Genomic DNA, 14,759 nt, shown 5'->3' on the forward strand with positions numbered 1-14,759 from the left:
GGGGTTTTGAAAAAATTTTCTCACTCTGAAAAGCGATCTGAAATTAGGGGAGCTTCCACGTGAACCCCTCAAATATGTGCAGGTGCATCTCCACTGTGTCTAGCTTCCCCACCGATTGTCAGCTGATGTTGCAAACCTTTTAGCAAAGGAAGTGAATGACAAATCCTACCAGTGAGGACGGTCTCGGTGCGGCAATGCATGTGGAGGGCTAATTCTGATCTCGCACGCTTACTCCTATTCCCCAGCCCTGCAAATTCTTTCTTAGGAGAAGGAAGAAGCTGAGAGTAACACCTTCTTCCGGGTGATTTTCACACCCAGTGTCTAGAGGGTCCTACAGAATCATAACCTGTAGACATCACACTACGCCATCTGCTCACCTCTTTCCAAGCAAAATCTCAGTGCAACATATTTGGCTTTGGGCTTTCTGCTGAAAACACATGGCATGCATTTATGGGAAACCTGGCCCTTCCCTGGCATTCCTCTGAAATACTGTGGCTGAAAAGCATGACTTTTTTTTTTTTTTTTTTTGCCACGGAACAGTGAACATTTATACAATCATTAAAATCGCATCTACCACCATATTTTTTCTCCTTCTCAGTTTTAATACATTTTTATAATTGCATTGAAGATATTCTAACCCTGTTTTTAGTGCAAAGATAAAATTTATGAACCGTGACAAACGTATCATCGCAGAGCCAACCCAAAGGATAACAATATGTGTGGTAAAACCCAAGTGTTAGCTCCCTTCTGCCCATTTAATGGGGTGAGAGAGAAAAAGAGTTAATCCAGACCCCAGTCCTCGAATTCCAGACGTGGGAGAAGTTCCCAACTCATGCCCTAGAGCCAAGACAAATTTCAAGGAAAAGTATTTATTCATACAAAAATTTTTCGAAAGTCACACGTGTATTTGAGAGTACGATTGATATATATTTTTAGTTTTTATGCTGTGTATAATTTCTGCAGCTTCTGGCAACACAACCCAATGTATCTGATTAGATTTTTGTCAGAATGACTCACTCACTTTCCCCCTTTATCTTTTCCATATTTCCATCAGAATGCGTTTTGGGAGGGCATAAGGAGAAGGGGCCATACCGGGAGCAGAAAGGACAGCAGATAAGTGCCAGAGAAAGTAGGTGACCTTAAACAAGTCCCTCTCTCTGGGCTTCACTCTCCTCATCCATACCAGGAAGGATTTAGAGTAGATTTCTCATCTCGACAATGAAGTCTTACAAAAAGATTATTTAAAATAAAATAAAACACCTCCAGCTTTCAGATGATATCACTGGTGAGATAATCGCTTTTAAAAGAAAAATCTTAAATGTTGACGAGCTCTTAAAAATGCAGCAATCACATTTCTATGAATGTGTGTTTCCAAGCCCAGAGGGACACCCTGAAGTTAAAAAAAGAAAGAAAGAAAGAAAGAAAAAGTGGGGGAGGGGATTTTGGCAAGCACCTGACCTGGGGTTTTTACTCCTCCCTGCAGAGTGCAACCTGGCCATGAACTCTCCGCTGGGGAAGAACACAAGAGACAAGTCTAACTCTGACGAACTTTTCTCCTCTGCCTCCCTTGCTCTTTGGAAACGGAGAGTTTTAAATATTTCCTAACTTTACGTAATAGCCTTGACTAAGACACCAATGCTAGGGGACCATAATGAAGTAGAGGTAATCTCCACAATTTAAAAACACTTATTGTGACAAAATGGATTGACGAGGTGCTGGTGATAGAAGCATGCATAAATGAAATGCATCCCACCGGAAAAGCATTTTGCTCACATTGTCATTTACGGCTCCTGAATTAATAGACCAAGAAAGGCACCACCGGCCCCAACAAAATGCCGTAAAACCACTAGCAGCTAGTGGTGTCTCAAACTTGAATTCCCCTGGGGAGAAAAGGACACTGCCTAATCTGTATTCAGTCCTGACATTGGCCACATCTGATATGGAACATTAGCTTCTAAGTCTCTCAATAGACTAGTGTCCTTCAGTTTATATTACTTTATGTTAATAGTAGAAAAATTACACACAACATCATTTATCATTGTTATACTCTGCTATACATCCCATAGCTTATTTTAATATATTTATTTACCCCTGAGACGGTGAGAAATTAAAAATATATATGTATCAAGAAAAACCTATAGGGAAAGAATCACTGTAAACCTCTCCAGAAAAAAAAAAAAAAAAAAAAGGAAAGAAAGAAAAAGAAAAAAAAAACACAACAAACTCCCTTGGGGGGGAAGATATATTATATAGCTAAGCTTGTGAATGATAAGGTGCTTTCTGCCTAAGGACGTGGGTATGGGCTGTACAATAATTCCCGGCACACGAGTACATAACAAAAAGCAGCATATTAATGATAATATATCTTTTGTTCCCTCACCTCACCAGTTTTTTTTCATTTGTCGATTATATCCGTGGGTCCCTCTTGTTCTGTTATTAGCTTTTCTGACATTTGACCTCTAGCTAAAGAAAGGCAAGATTTTTTTTTTTCCTTTGAAAAGCACTGTCAATCTGAACCTGACTTTCACTTTTTGTGACCCAGATTCCACAAGAGCATGGTGGAAACTCAGTTTGGATTAATAACGGCAAGGATGGCCTTGCATTTAGCACCTTAACTTCCGCAAATGGGTGGTGCTCACATCATGGAGACAACGCAGTGGGTTTAAAGGGCCAGGAGCATTGGGGCGGAGGAGGTGGAGGGGGTCTGGGCTCCGTGTGAGGCCCCGCCCAGCTCTCCCTACAGAGCCTGGGTAGTGACCCATCTCTCTGGGCCTCAGTTTCCTCGGAAGCAAGAGCAGTTTTGACTTGATGAGCTGAGATCCCTTGCAGCCCCAGCGATTTTCTGTGATTTTATGTGTCCTCATCAGTCTCATGAAGCTGGATGGGTCTGCTCATTTTTCCAATGAGCAAATGGAAGCTCAGGAATATTGACTTAACTGAGGTCCAGGGTTGGAAATACACCAGTACTGGGGGTGGGACGGAGCCTGGCTGGGTCTGCCCAGCACCCTAGTCTGGACCCACGCTGCCCAGGGAGCATCTCTTGCAGTGAGCCTTGTGGGGAAGGTTCTGCTTTTGGGGTTTGGGGAATTAATATAAGCTTGTGGCTCAGGACTGCCCTTTATATCGGACTTTCATTATTTTTACCACTTTAACCCTTAAAAACAAAAAAGGCACGTCTTGAGTAACACATGGTTATGTTCTAACTGTGTCTTATTCAGGGAAGAAGTAACTGTCTTAAGACGTCTACCCTCCCCCCCATCCCTCCCACCCCACAGGTTCTCTTGGTCACAAGGGACTGTCACAGATCAGGTCATGTCATCCTCACCCAACACAAGCAGGCAGGGCGGGTACAATTTCCTTGATTCTACTGATAAGGAAACTTAAGATAAAGATAAGAACTAAGGCAGTCTGAGCTCCACCTGAAGGGCTGAACGGCTGAGCTGGGAAGTGAAATTCAGGTCTCTTGATAATACATGGCAATGATACAAATAAACACATATTTTTGCAATGAATAGGGACAATAATTAATTATTTTCCAAAAGGCTAAATGAAACTGGTGTGGTTTATACAAAACTGCACAATTAAAAAGAAATTATTTATTTGGGGCGGGGGCAGTGATGGAGACAGAGAATCTCAAGCAAATTCCGTGCTGTCAGAGCAGGGCCCAACGCGAGCCTCAATCTCACAAACCTTGAGATCATGACCTGGTCCAAAATCAAGACTTGGACGCTTAACCGACTGAGCCACCCAGGTGCCCTAAGGCAGTGCCATTTAAATTTTTTGATGTTTATTTATTTTTGGAAGAGAGAGAGAGAGAGAGAGAGAGAGAGAGAGAGAGCGCGCACGCGCGCGCGAGCAAGTGAGCAGGGGAGGGGCAGAGAAATAGTGAGACACAGAATCTGAATCAGGCTCCAGGCTCTGAGCTGTAAGCACAGAAACTGACACGGGGCTTAAACCCACAAACCGTGAGATCGTGACCCGAACTGAAGTTGGATGCTTAACCCACTGAGCCACCCAGGCGCGCTAAGACTGTGCAATTTGAAAGTAATATGGTAGAGAGCAAGGCAGACAAGACAATGTGTCACTGAAAACATTTCTCTTGCCTCCTGATGGCATCACCATAGGACACTTCCCAGACCCTCTCCTAGCTATGTGTGACCATGTGACTGAGTTCTGGCCAATGGAAAGTAGGTGAGAGTGATCTCATTGCTTCTAGGCTTGGCCCATAAAAACCTGCTGGGAGTCCTATTCTTTTTCCTCCTTCATCCAATGTCTGGATTTTGAGGATCCAGGAGAAGATCTGAGGCTCTAAGGGATGGATGAACCCAAGATGTCAAAGCCTGAGTGCCTGGATCACAGCACAGGAGGCCAGCTGCTCACCGCCTCACTGACTGTAACTTGAACAAGAAATCAACTTTAGTTCTGGGAGTTGTTTGTTAGAGCAGTTAGCCAGTCTCGACTAAAAGAAGAAAGTTCTGGAAGGGAGTCAAGAAGTGTTTTCAGTATGATAGCTAGGTACACATTCATTTTTATTTTTAATTTTTTAATTGATGTGGTTTTTTTTTTTAATGTTTTTATTTATTTTTGAGAGACAGAGAGAGAGATCATGAGGCAGAGAGAGAGGAAGACATAGAATCAGAAGTAGGCTCCAGGCTGTGAGCTGTCAGCACAGAGCCTGATGTGGGGCTCAAACTCATGAATCACGAGATCATGACCTGAGCTGAAATTGGAGACTTAACCAACTGAGCCACCCCGATGCCCCTGCTAAGTAAACATTTAAAGCAATTCTTGTCAGCAGCCTAAAGTTTTTACCACACCCTGTTTAAGAAACCAATGATAGATCATGGATCTTTAAGATATAAATATTCACAGGAGGCTTTTTTGTCTTATTATAGACATCAACTAATTTTACTTTTCATTCATTATCTTACCATATTTCACTTACTTGAACCTTATGTTTCTGCATCCATTGGGCGGTGAAGATAATGGTGGTGCTGAAAATAGCCAGTATTTATTGGGTTCTTATCTGTCAGCCACTTTACGAGATACTTTGCATACAATGTCTCATTTCCTCCTCAAATATATTAGGTAGATGTCATTATTATCCCCATCTTATAGATGAGAAAACTGAGGTTTAGAAACGTAAGGGACCTACCCACTAGACTCAATTCCCAGAGGCTGGCCCAATGAAGGTTGTGTACTTGCCGCATAAAGGGATGAAATTCAAGAGCCAGGTCTGGAAGTCAGTGTTAAGTTGGGAAGGTAAGTGCGGCCCTCCGAGGCGGTGTTTTCCAGACATCCATGTGCACTGTGGGTTCTGTTTTAGAAGAGGAAGACCCAGCAGTGGCCTAAAGCCCCAGGTACGACGTAGAGGAACTAACGAGCGCTCATCCCATCGAGACTGAGGTTGGAGAAAACATTTTGTTGCAGTCTGTAGGTGGCCCTCAGAAGTTAAGGACTTCCTTCCCACTCTACTCGTTGACAAAACGACTGGACAGACAGAAGGGCACAGTGATCAAGAGCCAGCTTTCTGGGGTGAGACTGCTGGACTCAAGTACCCTACGTGAGATCAGAGATAAGTTGAAGTGTTTGCCCCTCATTTTCCTTGTATGTAGAAAGCGATTATCTGTGGAATGTAAATGACACAATAACCTGTAAAGCATGTAGCACCGTATCTACCATCTTTTGAGCGCTCGATAATTCAGGCTATGATCACTGTCATGATCAACATTATCACTATCTCCAGCACCATCACCAGTGCTATTCTTCAAGGAGGGATCTCCTTCGCCACCACCACGTACATTGGATCGACTGGAGAAACCACCAACTCAGAGACCAGCCTGAAGCCCCCAACTCCAACTATTTACAGACTTACTGGAATGCTTGTGTGATAATGACAAGATTAATTGGTCAACCACGGATATCTGCAGTATGCCAGGCACAAAGTTACTCCACAAAAGGCAAGTCATTTCTTCGTCACTGACTTACTCAAGGGCAGACAGGTCCAAGGAGCCACAGGTGGCAGTTCCATGGCCCGCTGCTCAACCTTCTGCAACAGGCAGGTGCTGCTTGGGCTGTCTAACGACAGGGGTCCCCACCTTCCCAGGCCAGAGCATCGCCATTATTATACTAGCGTGTGAGAGTAATGGCACCAGCAATAGCAGTAATAATAGCAGCAGCTATGATGCTGAGCGTTCACTATGGGTCCAGGGCTGTGCCCACCACAAGAAGACCTTCCCTCCTTGAATCTCACAGGAACCCTAAGAGGGAGGCATAACTTACCCTTTTGGGGGGTTTTTGGACGGGGAAATTGGTGTTCAGAGAGTTTAAGTATTTTGCCTAAGGGGACACAGAAAGGGGGATTTGAATCCAGGTCACTGCTACTCAAAAGCCCAAGATATTAAGAACTTTTCCACATGGCACGAGTCTTTCTGAGCCCTACCTGCTGGGGGCTCTCTTCCATGTCAAAAATTTCCCTGTTCCTGACCTGGTTTCCTCTTAGGAACTATTCCAGGCAATGTTTACCCCCACTGAAATGATGAAGTGCATTTGTAACATTTCTGAATGAAATCATAAGGCATTTCCATAATGGCTGAATAGTCTGAAAAAATAGAATTTTGCTGGGCACTATGTGAACACACTGCATAATATTTAAACAATAAAGGTTACCTCTCATGTACCACAGCTGTGCTTTATGCTAATAACCAGAATCATTTAATTATGGGCTAACGACCTGCAAAATTTCATACGAATGAATGAAGTCATATCTGGGCTTATGGAACGCAAAATTGGATAAAAAATGAGGAAAGTCAGTGGTCAGTTTATATTCTTGAGTCAAGAGCAGCTGAACAGTCTATGTTGTATCATTCCAACTTTGAAGAGTAAAAGAATTTGGTCATTTCAACTAGAAACAGGAAGGAGATTCTCCATCTTACGGATCATACTGGTATCACTTGAGAGTCACTAGAATACAGAGAGAGATCCCTGTTCCACCATCCTGGTTATCAACAGGGATTTGGATCTGTGTCTTTCCTCCTTTTTCTGCCAACAGTTCTCTCTCCTTCTATGCTTGGGATCTGTTACTGCTAAGCCTCAGCCATCCAGGGAAAACAGAGAACAGAGCTATGGACAATCAAGCTCTCTGTTGGGGATCCTGGTGAGTGGCTTGGCCTTCCTGGACGTTTGCTTCCATGACCACGCTCTATCCCTCGCGGAGAGGTACCAAACACATCCTCAGCCATCGCACAGTGCTTTGGCCAGCCTTGATCTCAGATTCCTACAGGTGAGATTCCCAATCAATTTGGGTTGTAAGCTCTACATGTTGTCTGCCCAAACTGTTCTTCTTCCTTTCTTGCTAACAGAATTGTGATTCTGTTTGGGTGGCAAAGTTCCTGGCAGACATACTGAAGACAATGTAAGCCAATCATGGTGTGACAAAATTGTATTAATGGCCCCAGTTCTTCACTACACTCTTACGTGTGCCCTCTATCATGCAAATGTGCAGGGCCCCCACTCCATAGGGCCCCACTCCATGCAGATGTGCAGGGCCCCACTCCCTATGACTTGCTTTGATTCTTAGATATGACCCCAAAAGCACAAGCTGCAAAAGACAAAATAAATAAATAAATACACTGGACTTCATCAACATTTAAAGGTTTTGTCCATCAGAGGATATTAACAAGAGAGTTAAAAGATCACCTACAGACTAGAAAAACCTATGTGCAAACCACATATTGATAAGGTTCTAGTATCCAGAATATTACAACTCAACAAAAAACCATAATCCAATTAAAAGACGGAAAAGGGGCACCTGGGGCTCAGTCGGTTGAGCATCAGACTTCGGCTCAGGTCAGGACCTCACGGTTTGTAACTTCAAGCCCTGCATTGGGTTCTGTGCTGGCAGCTTAGAGCCTGGAGCCTGCTTTGGATTCTGTGTCTCTGTCTCTCTCTGCCCCTCCCCTGCTTGTGCTCTGTCTCTCTCTCAAAAGTAAATAAACATTAAAAAAAAAAAAAGACAGATAAAAGAGCTGAATAGACATTTCTCCAAAGGAGATACGCAAATGGGCAATAAGCATATGAAAAGATGCTCACCATCATTAGTCATTAGGGAAATGCAAATCAGAACCACAATAAGATACCACTTCACATCTACTGGGATAGCTGTAATAAAAACAACAAGCAAACAAAGAGAACATACAAGGGTTGGCAAGGCTGTAGAGAAATTGGAACCATCATTCACTGTGAGTTGGAATATAAAATGATGCAGACACTGTGGAAAAACCATTTGGTGATTTCTCAAAAAATTAAATATACTCTATGACCCCCCATATTCCACTCCTAAGTATATACCCAACAGAATAGAAAACAGGTGTCCAGAAAAAACGTGCACATGAATGATTATAGTAGCAAAGTTCATAATGGCCAAATTAGAAGGAGAAACAACTCAATGTTCATCAGCTGGTAAGCAGATAAAGAAAATGTGGTATATCCATACAATGGAATATTACTTACTGATATAAAGGAATGAAGTCCTGACAGATGCTATCACATGAATGAAATTTGAATACATTATGCTAAATGAAATAACCAGACAAAAATAACCATACATATATGAAATATTCTATTAAGAATAGGCAACTCCATAGAGACAGAAAGGAGATTAATAGTTTCTAGGGGACGCAGGTGAGGACGGGGAATGACTGATGGATATGGGGCATCTTTGGGAGAAGATAAAAATGTTCTGGAATTAGACAGTGGTGACTGCTTATAAGAATTAGTATTGTGCATATTATTATTTGTAAATTATGTGCTAAGCATTTATTCTACCAGCAACTTACAATAGCTCTGTATGTGTGTATATGAATACATGCACACTCTATTTTCTCCCAGAGGCCCAGGTGTTGAACATTGATCAGCACACCTCTGGCTGTAGGGCTGTGTGCTTTAGTGTGAGACCTCCTTGTGCCCCAAAAAACAGTCTTAACTGACTCTGCTTCCCAGAAGCTGGTGCCCAAAGAGATTCAGAGCTGCTGCCAAGAGGTGTGAACTCCTGCAGCCAAAGGTGACACCTTCCCCTCGAAGGTGGGGAGTGAGAATCGCTGTGGCCCTTGCTCTCCCTTGCTGGGAGTTACCTGCTGGCAAGACACACTTTGTCTTGCTTTCCTTAATTCGCGACAGCCAGCCACACTTCGTTATTGTTTTTAGTTTTACATACTAGTACTGAATTATTTTTTATGGATGTTGTTTTTCAATTGGTGTATTCCCTGGAGACAGCACAAGCCTCTAGAGTTTAGCTCCTCCTTAGCTGTAATCGCTGCTGCCACACGTACTGCTTGGGAGCTGGTATGATGCTCCTCTGCCCATCCGGCTCAGACTGACCCATGGGCCCCTCTGACCAGCTACAGACAGGGGATGAGACTGACCCATGGGGCCTCCTGGCCTGTGAGCATGACCTCAGGCTTGTCAGCAGGTGGCAGCTGGACACTAAAGGGAATGCATGGCTGCCTTCCCAGCTATGCATACTCTCTGGCAGTCCTTGGGACTGACAGACGTCGCTCATTGGGTGCAAGGTCTGAGGTTGACCTTGGAGCCACTGGTTTCCAACGAAGACTTCAGGCAGCCTACTTCTGAACCGCTCGCTCATCAGGCTTCCTACCTCATAAACCTGTTGGCTAAGAGCAACTACGTAACAATACCAATGGCAAACACTGAGAGCCTCACACTGTGTATGTATTATCTCATTTAATTTTCACAGCAGCTCTGAGGCCATTTCTATTATTTAGTGCCACTCTGGAGATGAGGAAGCTGAGGCTCAGGGAGAGGAAATCATTTTATCATAGACACAGGGCTAGCAGCTCACCTCCAGAGCCTATACTTACATCACTACCTTACACAACTTCCCAATGGTTAATTAAGAACTTCACTCACTAGCGTCCTGAGGGCTCCTGGCAGAAGAAAAGCCAGGAGGGGAACACAGATTTCTCTTCTTTACCTGTCAGCTTCAGTGGGGGAAACTGGAGAGCTGTGTCTGATCCGGGTCACAAAAGGACCTTGCCCTCCCATTTTTACCTGTGAACTTGAGCTTATCTTCTTTGACCCTTGGGTTCCTCATCTACAAAAGGAAGATAGTAAGATCTACCTATGATAAGGAATGTGTGGTTACATGATTTCTGGGTAATATGGGGATCAGGATGGCACTGTTCTTCCAGGGCCTTGTGAAATGTATTATTGCATATAAACAGTCATGAAAATCGCATGGTGCAAAGTTGGTGTTGAGTACATGTTACCCACTGATGTCACCATGATCATCACCACCATCACCACTTGTATTTATAAGACAATATTTATGTCTTTCTAAAAGACATGGGGGGTTACCTGGCACATCACTGGCCCCAGTAAATAGCAGCTCCCACCTCTCCCCAGGTCTCAGGACTCCCAATGTCATGCCCATCAGCTTTGGAAAGATGCATTCCAGACCGTCCCGGTTTTCAGCTGGAGGTCCTGGCTTTCGTGAAGGTGATCTAACTGCCTCCCAGAAGGAGCTCCCACAGAGCACAGCTGGATGGTAGGTACAGACTCCTTCCTCCCTCCCCACTCTCTCCTTGCTGTGGTGTATGCAAGAGCGCATCTCCCCGTCAACATCTGGTCCTCTCCACCAGCCTGTGCCTGTCCACAGTCACCACAGTATGGTTCACTAAAGTGCACAGTGCCACACACACAGTAGGAGGAGCTTAATAGAAACTTGTTAAGAGAATAGTTAAGTCAAGTGTGGCACATACGTACCCAACTATCCGACAGCCATCGTAAATGACAGACCACCTTTCATCCATTTTGAGATGTGTTTTAGTCTTTTTCCTGTTACATGGCAATAACCGATATGTTCTGCATTTCAGTGGAAATAAGTGCACTTTTGGTGTTATCCATGTTGAGTTTGATTGACACTTAAAATGTCTTCGGAAAGATGATGCAATGATTCAGTATTGTAATCAAAGTCACTATGTTTCCAGAAAGGCATGGAAATGGCTGATATAAGCCATTTCCACCTGATATAAGATGAATTCTCCGAGTAAATAAGTCAAAATATCTTTTTTTTTTAATAGATATGTAATAATACGTTCTGCGAGAAGAGAGCTTTGCATCACTGTTTAGTTGACAATGTTTTTCCCTTAGTGGAACATAAAGTAACAGCATGCCTTATATCTATCTTCAGAGAATATATTATATGAAGCCTTTGTAATGCTCTAATAATATTATCAAAAACACCTTAAAATTCCATATATAGTATGATTATGATTACAACTAGAAAAATGCACAACAACAACAAAAACAACAACAACAACAAAACAGGGTATGGAAAAGAAAGACGGGAAAGAAATAACCCTAAAAGTTAATGGAGCTTATATGTGGAAAGTGAAGTAAACATGGAATCCTCTTTAGTTGGCAGAGAGAAGGAAATGCCTTAATAATTTTTGGCCCATCACTCTTGAATTCAATCACAAAGTAGTTTGGATGACTTTTCCTTCCCAAACTAGGGGAGTATTTAGAATGTTTGGAGTGCTGCAGAATACAAATGTTAGGCGCATTACTCCGGAATAAAAGAGGTGAGCTCTACACTGTGTCCTCTTCCACAGGAAAGGGTAGCCCCATAGTGGGGAGAGGGGGCTGTGGCAAAATCAGTGCTCAAAAAAGGGAGGGAAATGGACAGGGAGCAAGAACAACTCATTGGAAAGCTCATGTACCTTGAAGGTAAGTGCAGCAGTGACTGCAAGAGAGTTGAAAACAAGAAGCAGGTAAGTCTAACAGAGTAAATCACAGGTAGCTGGGTTGTTTAAGGAGGGCACGAAGAGGAAGCGAAGAGTGAAGAAGAAGGCAAAAAGGTCGGAAGAGGAAAATTAAAATAAATGAAGGTGACGATTTACATCTGCTACCAAATGTAACAGCCCCACCTGTTTTGTTTTGTTGTTTTTTTTTTTTTTTTCTGAAAAAGAAAAAGAATTCACTAAAGTTTGATGATGGTTAGGAGAGCAGGTTTCAGAACTATATTCTTTGGAACCATATTTGAAACCTCTGCCTTGGTTTACATGTAAAATGAGGATAAATGGCACTCATTTTATGAGACTGGTGTGAGGATTCAAAGTTATTACATCTAAAGAGCCATGAACATTCCATGGAGCAAAGTGGGTGCTCAATACATGTTACCCATCGATATCATCATCATCAACACAGCCGTCACTAACATCATCATAACTGTCATCGTCACCATCACCACCACCACGGTTGTCATCAACAATATCACCACCACCACCATCATAATTACTACGATCATCACCATCACGCTCACCATCACCATTATTAACACCACTATGATCATGATCACATGACAATCCCTACCATCATCACCATCACCACCACCATTAGCATCATCACCATCTCCACCATTATCACTCTCACCGTCATCGTCACTGTCACCATCATCACCACCATCTCCACCATTATCACTGCCATCATCATCATCACCCTCACAATTACTACCATCATCACCATCACTATCATCATCACCATGACCACCATTGTCACCACCACCACCACCACCACCACCATCATCATCATCGCCATCATGACTATTTTTATTTAGAAGATGATATTCATGTTTTTGTAAAACGCTAAATAAGGGTTTTTAGGTAAAATAAGGGGGAAAAGGTGTGTTTTAAGTACGAAGCACACAAAAGCAGCAGGTTTTAATCTCTTGCTCCTCAGAGGGTCATGTCACCTATACCTTGGTAACATTTGATCATGAAACAAAAACAGTTCTTGAAATGAACGTGGTCTCCTTCCTGGTGAGGGCTGTCCAGGTGCAGCAGGGATGGGAGGGTAGAGAAAGACTTGATGGAATACTGCTGGTAGATAGCAAGGGGGGATACATAACTCTGAGACCTAAACCCAGCTCCCCTTTCCCGTCCTTCTCCTTTTTTAAAATCGAGATGCAGAATTTCCAAAATAGCTCTGTTTCTAGCCAAGTGCCCAATTACTGGCAATACCAAAGAAGTCCCAGACACGTGGGCTTTGGAACAAGCCAAGGGTCCTCAAACGCCCAACAAGCACTTCAGTTGTGGTGAATGTGTCATCATTTCCCTGTCTTGATTTACCTTTCAGAAACGATAGCATATTTGTTTGGCTTTAGAGTACTATCAGGTAACTTGTTTTCACGGAATGGTTGCAGCTGCAAAGGATTCCTCCAGAAGCAGGGGTGTGGCAGAAGAGTGTGGGCTGTTACTTTGTCCCCTCTCCCAGGCTGGCCCTGAGGTCAGGCTCTAAGTCATCCATGCACTTCCTCTACCACCCTCTACACTCACACTCCCTAAGGCAGACAGATCTTTTGACACATGTCCTCGGATCCTGTCACTCTGCTGCTTAAAACTCTTCAGTGGCTTCCTTTATTCCTTTAGAATAAAGTCCTGGCTGGTTACACGGTGCTCTCCCATCCCACGCTACTTCAGCCACATGGGCCCCTTTTTTGCTCCAGCTCACCTTGTCCAAGCTCCTTTTGGCCTCAGGGCCTTGGCACTTTGGTTCACCTTGCCTGGAATGTTCACTGTCATTCAGTCCTTCCAACTGCAGGCTCTTTTTCATTGCTAGGCCTTCAGTTCAAATATCACCTGAAAGAGGTCTTCCCTGACTTTCCTTCTCCCCTCCGTCTGATACCGCAAGGATTTTGATTTGTTTATTGCTGTCCTCACAGTCTCTCCGTGTCTTGCATCTTTACTTGTTTACTTATTGGCTTCTTCCTCCTAGGTCTTGGAAGTCCCCCTAAGGCAAGGACCCTTTGTTTTTGACTTGTGTACTATTTTTTCCAGTACTTAGCTCAACAAAGCATCCAAAAGACAGCTTAATGAATCAATCATTCAATCAATCAGTGAGTGAATGAACCAATTAATTCATGAATGAATGGGTGTGGCCTTAGCTTCTTGAGCTAGGGAAGGCAGGCACCCTTGGATCCCCCTTCCCTGGCACCCAACCTCCAGAAATGTTAAGAGAAGGATGTTGTGTCTTATCTTGGGCGGGGAAGAAAGCCCCAACAAGCTTCAAAAGCTAGAGGCAATGGAGAGAAGGAGGAGATCCAGGTAAGAAGCGCCTTGCCCCCCGCTTCAGGACCCTGGGACCCCAGGAGCCTGATAGGGACTTGAAATACCCAGAACACTGGCTACAGCATTAGTTCACTTCAACAACAACAAAAACAACAGCAAGATTATTGAGCTCCTCCTGGCCACAGACACTGACATCAGATTTGAGTCTGATATGCAATCAGACTCCAAAAGGCTGGGTCCAGTGGCTTCCCATTATTGCTTGGTGCTGCAATCCAGAGCCTCCCTTTGAATCTACAGGAGAAGGGCAGAGCTGGTATTTCTTATACCAGTCAGTTCCAAAGGCCCTTATACTTCCCCACCCCTTCCATGGGGCCAGAGATGGTCCAACAGAGGCCCCCCAGTCTAGGTCCCACCCCTGCCACCCACCCATTGCATGGGACAAGAATGGCTCTTATATCCTAGTTAGGAGAACAGGCTCGTGGGTCAGACCAACTGTGTGTCATCCCCAGCTCCATCATGTCCTAGCTGCATGAACAAGGGCTATCTGCTAAAATTCTCTGAGCTTTGGTTTCCTCATCCTTAAAATGGAGATAATACTACACTCTATTCATAGACCTGTTTGGATTAAATAATCTATGCAAAGTGCTGAGCACAGAGCCTCGTACAGAGCAAACA

The 14,759-nt window shown here is 43.7% G+C and overlaps 1 long non-coding RNA gene across 1 annotated transcript; it reads right to left on the minus strand.

Annotated features, from left to right (window-relative positions):
• Positions 1 to 3,824: 3,824 nt before the first annotated feature.
• LOC128313236 (uncharacterized) lies at positions 3,825 to 9,357 on the minus strand. Its single transcript, XR_008293638.1, has 2 exons — positions 7,554 to 9,357; positions 3,825 to 7,512 (listed from the first exon to the last, which is right to left on the minus strand). It is a non-coding gene; the product is annotated as an uncharacterized LOC128313236 (long non-coding RNA).
• Between the last annotated feature and the right edge of the window lie 5,402 nt (positions 9,358 to 14,759).

The sequence above is a fragment of the Acinonyx jubatus genome, chromosome E2, assembly GCF_027475565.1.
Source record: "Acinonyx jubatus isolate Ajub_Pintada_27869175 chromosome E2, VMU_Ajub_asm_v1.0, whole genome shotgun sequence".
Classification (NCBI taxonomy): domain Eukaryota; kingdom Metazoa; phylum Chordata; class Mammalia; order Carnivora; family Felidae; genus Acinonyx; species Acinonyx jubatus.